This window comes from Gossypium hirsutum, chromosome D09 (assembly GCF_007990345.1).
Source record: "Gossypium hirsutum isolate 1008001.06 chromosome D09, Gossypium_hirsutum_v2.1, whole genome shotgun sequence".
NCBI lineage: Eukaryota > Viridiplantae > Streptophyta > Magnoliopsida > Malvales > Malvaceae > Gossypium > Gossypium hirsutum.
In genome coordinates this window covers 37307958-37315629 of record NC_053445.1, presented here as the reverse complement: position 1 = coordinate 37315629, position 7672 = coordinate 37307958, and positions in this window count along the sequence as shown.

Genomic DNA, 7672 nt, shown 5'->3' with positions numbered 1-7672 from the left:
TCATTGAGTTTTAAGAAAATAGGGAGTTTTGGGGGGTGAGGGAATTATAAGTTTAATTGAAACGGGGAGTTTTGGAGAGATTAGTTGCACGGTGCGTTTTAGTCACAACAGAATTTTACCACGTCATTTTCTTGTTAGTTTCCCTTAAATTGCATGTAATGCATGAGGTAGCGGTTATCGAATGAAAAGGAAGCAAATTCAGCACTCTCTTTTCTCATTCCTTTCTTCTCTTTTCTCAAATTTTTGGTTCGTATTAAAGGTATCAGAGCTTACAACGATCCCTACATAGCTGGAGATGGTGTGTCGACACGTTTGCAAAAGGAGGTCGGGAGTTTGCAACATGACATTTCCAAATTCTAAGAAGAAATAACCCGTTTAGAGACTAAAATGGAGACTCGATTGCAGGAGTTTAAGACTGAGTTTCGGGGAGATTTACAAGCATTGTTGGGTCAGTATTTTGGACCACCACCAACGGTTCATCTGCAAATGTTACGGCAGATAAAGGCAAAGGGGTTTTGGGAGCTCCTCCCGGTTTCTTATCTAAGGATACCGACTTACCGCATGTTCAGACGGAACCATTTGTTACGGATAAGGGTAGTGCACATTTGAGGGATCACTCCTATGTGACGGGAGCTTCTGTTAAACTTAGCAGGTTGGACTGTCCCAAGTTTGATGGTACCGATTTTAGGGGGTGGTGGACCAAACTGGAGCAATATTTTGAAGCAGAAGGTACACTAGAGGCTAGTAAGGTCCGCCTTGTAATGTTGAACCTAGAGGGCCGAGCGCTGGGATGGCACCATTTTTATTCTCAAAGGAGTGGAGGCTTGCAAATGCTGTCCTGGCCAGAGTACATTAAAAGTCTTCAAGATCGTTTCGATTGTGGGCAGTTTGGAAATCCGATGAGGGAATTGGTCAACTTGAAACAACAAGGTACTGTTGAACAGTATCAGGATTTGTTTGTGGGGTTACTGAATCAATTGCATTTACCGGAGTCTTATGTTCTCAGTATTTTTCTCAGTAACTTGAAGGCTAAAATAGGTCACTACTTGGACCTGTTTGAACCATCGACACTGGTGGAAGCTTTCTAGTTAGCTAGAAAGATCGAAGTACTTATTTTTTATTCAGGGAAGGGGCGTACGACTTAGGGGGTTAGCTCACCTCGACCTTTAACCAACACATCGGTCATTTCAAGGTATTCATCTTCTCCTACAAAGACTGTAATGAGTTCTCAATCTGTTAACAATGCATCTTTGAACAAATCAGAGTCTAGAACCATATCCCCAACATTGATGGCTGAAAGGAAACAAAAAGGCCTCTGTTTCTGGTGTGGGGCTAAATACCATGCGGGGCAGAAGTGCATGAAGTCCCAGTTATATCAATTTTTACTCGAACCTCTTTCTGATAGTGAGACTGAGGAATTTCAAGAGTGTTTGGAAAAATTAGAAGAAGCGGGTACTGATGAATGGGGCCTTAAGTCACCGATAATTTTGTTACATGCTCTTACTGGCTTATAGGGGCATAACACTATGAGAGTGGCTGCTCAAGTGGGGGCATTGTGGGCTATTATCCTAGTCGACTTAGAGAGTACACGTAATTTTAATCAAGGCTGGTCAATCGGTTGTCTTTACCAGTGTGGCATCAGGAGCAACTACGAGTCTCAGTAGCAAATGGCAGTTGTTTGTTTACTAGGGGACTATGCAAAGGGGTTACCTAAGAGGTATAGGATCGTAAATTTGAGACTGATTTCATGGTCTTGTCGTTGAAGGGCTGTGATATGGTGTTGGGAGTACAGTGGTTATTAGCACTGGGGGACATCATTTGGAATTTTAGTTCGCTGACCATGCAGTTCAACTTAGCAGGGAAGTCATGTGTTATTCAAGGTATTACTCCTGGTTCATTAGCAGCTGAAAGTGGAGAGCTAAATCCGAAATGTTTTGCAGCAATGGGGCAGTCGATGAGACCTTTTACAGCAGTTTTGAGCTCAATGGAGCCAGTGACGCTGTCAACCAAGAAAGACAAGGACCTTGGGGACCAACTCCAAGAATTGTTGGTGGAATTTGAGGACATTTTCCAGGTTCCAAAAGGATTACCATCTCGTAGGATGCATGATCACAGAATTCCCCTAAGGGATGAAGGGGCAGTGATCAAAATTCAGCCCTACCAATATCCGGCGTTTCAAAAGAATGAAATAGAAAAGCTCATTCAGGAAATGCTTCAGGCTGGAATCATACGTGACAGTACAAATTTGTTTGCTTCCCTTATTATCATGGTTAAGAAGAAGGATGGGAGTTGGAGATTATGTGTGGACTACAGGCAGTTAAACCAGCTTATAGTTAAGGATAAATTTCCTATACTAGTAATTGAGGAGTTATTGAATGAGCTTGGGGAAGCTAGAGTATTTTCTAAATTAGATCTAAGGTCTGTATATCACCAAATTCGTATGTGGGAACTGGACGTATACAAAACTGCATTTTGGACTCACGAGAGGCATTATGAGTTTCTCGTGATGCCCTTTGGCCTCACTAATGCTCCATCCAGTTTTCAGGCTCTCATGAACTCAATTTTCAAGCCACTGCTGCGTAAATTTGTGTTAGTTTTCTTCGACGACATACTTGTGTATTCAACCTCGTGGGAGGAGCATATGCACCATTGGAGGTCCGTTTTTCTTATCTTAAGAGAACAACAGTTATTTGCGAAAAAGTCAAAATGTTGTTTTGGTTCATCTCAAATTCAATATTTGGGACATGTACTGCATGAAGGGACAGTTTTTATGGACACAACTAAGATTGATTGTGTATTATCTTGGTCGCTTCCTCAATCAGTGAAGGAGTTGCGCAGCTTCCTTGGCCTCACGGGCTACTACAGGAGGTTTATACAGAATTATGGTGTGATTGCTCGACCTTTGACTAATTTGCTGAAAAAGAATAGGTAGGAATGGTCTGACCAGGCTACTGAGGCTTTTCAGGCACTGAAACAAGCCGTGAGTACAGCTCCTGTATTGGTGCTTCCTAATTTTCAGCTGGAATTTAGGGTGGACATAGATGCCAGCGGGTTTGGCATTGGGGCAGTTTTGCAGCAACAAGGTAGACCAATGGCCTTCTTTAGCAAAGCTCTTAGAGTGTGCCATCAAGCCTTATTGATCTATGAGAAGGAGATGCTAGCGGTTTTACTGACGGTTCGAAAGTGGCACACCTACTTGGTTGGTCGACATTTCAAAATTCATATAGATCATCAGAGTTTGTTGTTTTTATCGGATCAAGTGGCTATTACTCCATTTCAGCAGCGTTGGGTAGCTAAAATGTTAGGCTATGATTTTGAAGTATCTTACAAGAGAGGGATTAATAACAAGGTTGCTGATGCTCTTTCTCGCCAACCACAGTTAGAACAGTGTCAGTACTATCAGCTGTCAGCTAGCTCAATTATCTCAGGTCTCTTGAAACGAGTGTAAAAATCCTATACTTTGGATGATCAATTACAGAAGGTTATTCAAGATATTTTGTAGTCTCGAACTCATGATCAAAAGTATTCACGGGATGGTCGATTTTTGTTTCGAAAAGGGAAGATCGTAGTGGGGAAGATTTCACAGCTGCGTCACGAATTGTTCCTCCATTTTCATGCTAATGCAACTGGTGGTCATTTAGGAATACATGCCACCAGGAAACAACTTTCGAGTCTATTGTATTGGAAGGGACTTACAACTGATGTGAAGACATGGGTCAGAGATATATAGTTTACCAGAAACACAAGGGAGAGAATGTTGCTTCTCCTGGTCTGCTACAGCCCTTGCCGATACCTGATCGAACGTGGTCCGTAATCAGCATGGACTTCATAGAAGGGCTGCCGGTTTCAGACAAGAAGAATTTGATTTTAGTGGTGGTAGACCATCTCACTAAATATGGTCACTTTTTAGCCCTGTCTCATCCATACACAGCTAAAGATGTGGCTCAGGAGTACTTGACTCATGCTTACAAACTTCATGGTATGTCTGACTCCATTATATCAGACCGCGATAAAATCTTTGTTAGTGGTTTTTGGTAGGAGTTATTCCGAAAATCAGGTACTAGGCTTCTTTTATCCACAGCCTACCACCCTCAAACGGATGGCCAAACTGAGGTCCTGAATCAATGTCTTAAAAGTTATTTGCGGTGTATGACAGGGGAGACACTTGTACACTGGTTTAAATGGTTATCACTTGCTGAATGGTGGTATAATTCTTCATTTCATTCCTCCATTCAGCTCACTCCATACGAGGCCTTGTACGGGAGCCCCCACCCACTCATATGCCCTATTTAGCTGGTGCTTCTTCTGTAGCAGTGGTGGATCGGAGCTTACAAGCTAGAGAGGCTTCCAGGAAGTTATTACAATTCTGCCTTAAGAAAGCACAGAGTCGTATGAAGCAGATGGAAGACAAGCACCATTCAGAGAGAAGCTTACAGACAGCAATCGATTCAGAAAATTTCCAATAAGAAATTGTCTCCAAAGTACTATGGGCCTTTTCCGATGATCCAGAAAGTAGGTCTAGTGGCTTACACACTTCAACTACCACAACATTCCCGGATTCATCCCACATTTCATGTTTCCCAATTGAAGAAGCACGCTGGATCTGCTCCTACTCAAGCTCATTTACCCTTGGTGGATGCTCAGGGTGTTTTACCAAAAGAACCAATTCGCATTCTGGATAGGAGAATAGTCAAGAAAGGGAATCAAACTTTGACTGAAGTATTAATTGAATGGATTGATTCTTTCCCTGAAGATGCGACATGGGAATCCCTTGCTGCGGTTCAATCCAAATTTCCTTATTTTCATCCTTGAGGCTAAGGATGTTTTTCTGACAGGGAGTATTGTTGTAAGCTGAAAAACTAGCAGGAAAGAAATTCATTGAGTTTTAAGAAAACAGGGAGTTTTTGGGGGAATTATAAATTTAATTGAAATGGGGAGTCTTGGAGAGATTAGTTACACGATGCGTTTTAGTGACAATAGAATTTTACCATGTCATTTTCTTGTTAGTTTCCCTTAAATTGCATGTAATGCATGAGGTAGCGGTTATCGAATGAAAAGGAAGCAAATTCAGCACTCTCTTTTCTCTCTATTTTCTCCTTCCTTTCTTTTCCGGTTATCTTCTTCTCTTCTCTTAGATTTCTAGTTCGTATCAAAACCGGAGCTGCCCAACGAATTACTGAAACAATTCATATAAAAAAATTGAAATTGGTAAAAAGAAAAGGGAAATTAGAGAGAGGGAGGTATACAATAGCAAAACCAAAGAGCATCAAAGCATTTAGTACATGACAAGCGATGTTGAGAGATAGAGGATTCTTTTTCGGCACTCATCTTTCTTCTCCGTCAATCTTGCGTGTTGGCGTCGAAATTATGTCTTCGGGTTGTAGTTGGGCTTAGGCCCAAACACCATCATTGGGAAAAAATTGAAAATGGAAAAATCATTCTGATAGTAGAAAAGGATAGATTTCAAAAGGTTTAATGACAAATTTGGTGACTAACGTTTATATGTTTTGTCAAAATAGTTCTAATTATATTTTTGAGCCTTTTTTGGCCATCAATTCTTGTTTTTTTTTTCAATTTTTTTTAACAGGTTTGATGATTTTTTAATGGAATGATGTTGAATTTCATACGTGGAATATTTTTAATGAGATGCAATTTATTACTTCGATAACCCAATAAATAATTACATATTGAAAGTAATAAAATAAATATTTCATGAATTTTTTTTTTAAAAAAGCTCTTAATTTAAAGAAAATGTATGCATTCTTTGAAACCTCTTAGTAAACAAATGTATGTATTCTTCATTTCATCTTTATTTTCTTTAATTTAATAGTTATTTTTTTTAGATAATAACACATTCAGTATTTTTGGTTTGATTTATTAATTATCTTTTTAAAACCTCTTAGTAAAAAAATGTATGCATTCTTAATTTTGAAACATTTTTTTAGATAATTACGTATATTTTCTTTAAATTAAGAGTTATTTTTTTAATTTTATGTATGATTTATTTATTTCATTATTTTTCACATGTAATTATTTTATTGGATTACCTAAGTAATAAATTACATCTCATTAAAAATATTCCACATCATCCACTTTAATTTTTTTAATGGTACTTTCATCAAATCTGTTAGAAAAAATAGTTTGAAAAAAAAGCAAAAAAGTTGATGGCTGAAAAAGGCTAAAAAAATACAATTAGGACCATTTTGATAAAATATGTAACCGTTAGTGATCAAATTTGTCATTAAACCAATTTCGAAATTATGAAGGTATTTTGATATAATATAAATATGGTATAAGATTTGGATATGATTTAATTGCATATATAAATTTTATATTTTGGTTAAATTAAACACCTGAAATATTTAATTTGTTTTCAATTGTTTTGGATTGTTAATTTGAAACATGCTAATTAAGCTTGAAATTGTTGGACTAGATTGTAACAAATTACAAAAACAAGTTGTATAATATTAATTTTAAACAAGATAATGATGCATTAATGTATAATATAAATATTTTAAGCATAATATAGAATATTTGTCACTAATTAATAAATTTATTGTCGTACATAATATTTACCATCTCTATATGATTTTACTATCTTCTTTAAAAGTTTTAACAACAAAGGGTCCACGTATATCAATATGTGTCATTTTAAGAAGTTGAGTGATTTTTTTTTGGTACTTTTCTTTCTATGTTTGTCTTACTTTTCCTTGACACAATTCACACGTACACTAAGATTAGTCAAATCTAGATATGATAGAATCTCATTCTTCACTAATCTTTTAGTCTTTCTTTGGATACATAATCCAAATATTTATGTCACAAGTAAGTAGAATTTTCATTTATTATACCACCTTTAATTTTAACATTATTATAACCAACAAGTAATGATTTCTTAAAAATATTTTCTAGTTTCAATTTATATATACTATCAATGAGGTTTTTAGGTCCTATAATAGTTTTGTTCTTAAATAAATTGAAACAGTAATGTCTAAACTTAACATTAAACCCAAAAACATCAATTTTTTAAATAGAAATAATATTCATAAAAGGCCTGGAATAAGTTTAAGTGATAGTTAGTATCAAAGACTAAATGATAAATCTTTATGCCTTCAATTGGAGCCTTCATCCGCTTCCTCTCATCATATAGGAAATCCTAAATTGGATTTGTGGTTTAGATCAAAAGGAAACCATGAATCGTGATGCTGGATACATGAGTTTAACACCATAATCAAATCACCAATATTAAAAACTTCAGTTAAATTGATTCCAAACATAAGCCTAAAAATTACATTTCTTTTTTAACTAAGCTTTGCAGTTTTTACAATTTTTCCGATAGTTTCTTACTTTATTACATAAGTGACACTTACCTACCATTCGTTCCCTTCTCTTGCCATTAAAAACGTTAATAGGTGTAATCTTATTCTTCTTAAATATGTTTGGTTTCCACTTTAAATCCTTTGTCAGCTCCTTGACCTACAAGGTGATTGGTAGTAAATAGTATATAAAAATTAGTACAAAAACAAATATTCAATTTAATCTCAAAAAGTTGTCCACTACTCACCTGATAAATGCAACTACATAGTGCTGATATTAAGTAATAATTACGATGAAATAAATATGTTAAGAAGTATTTCAATGCTTGAACCCACAGGAACGTGTGCGGATGACG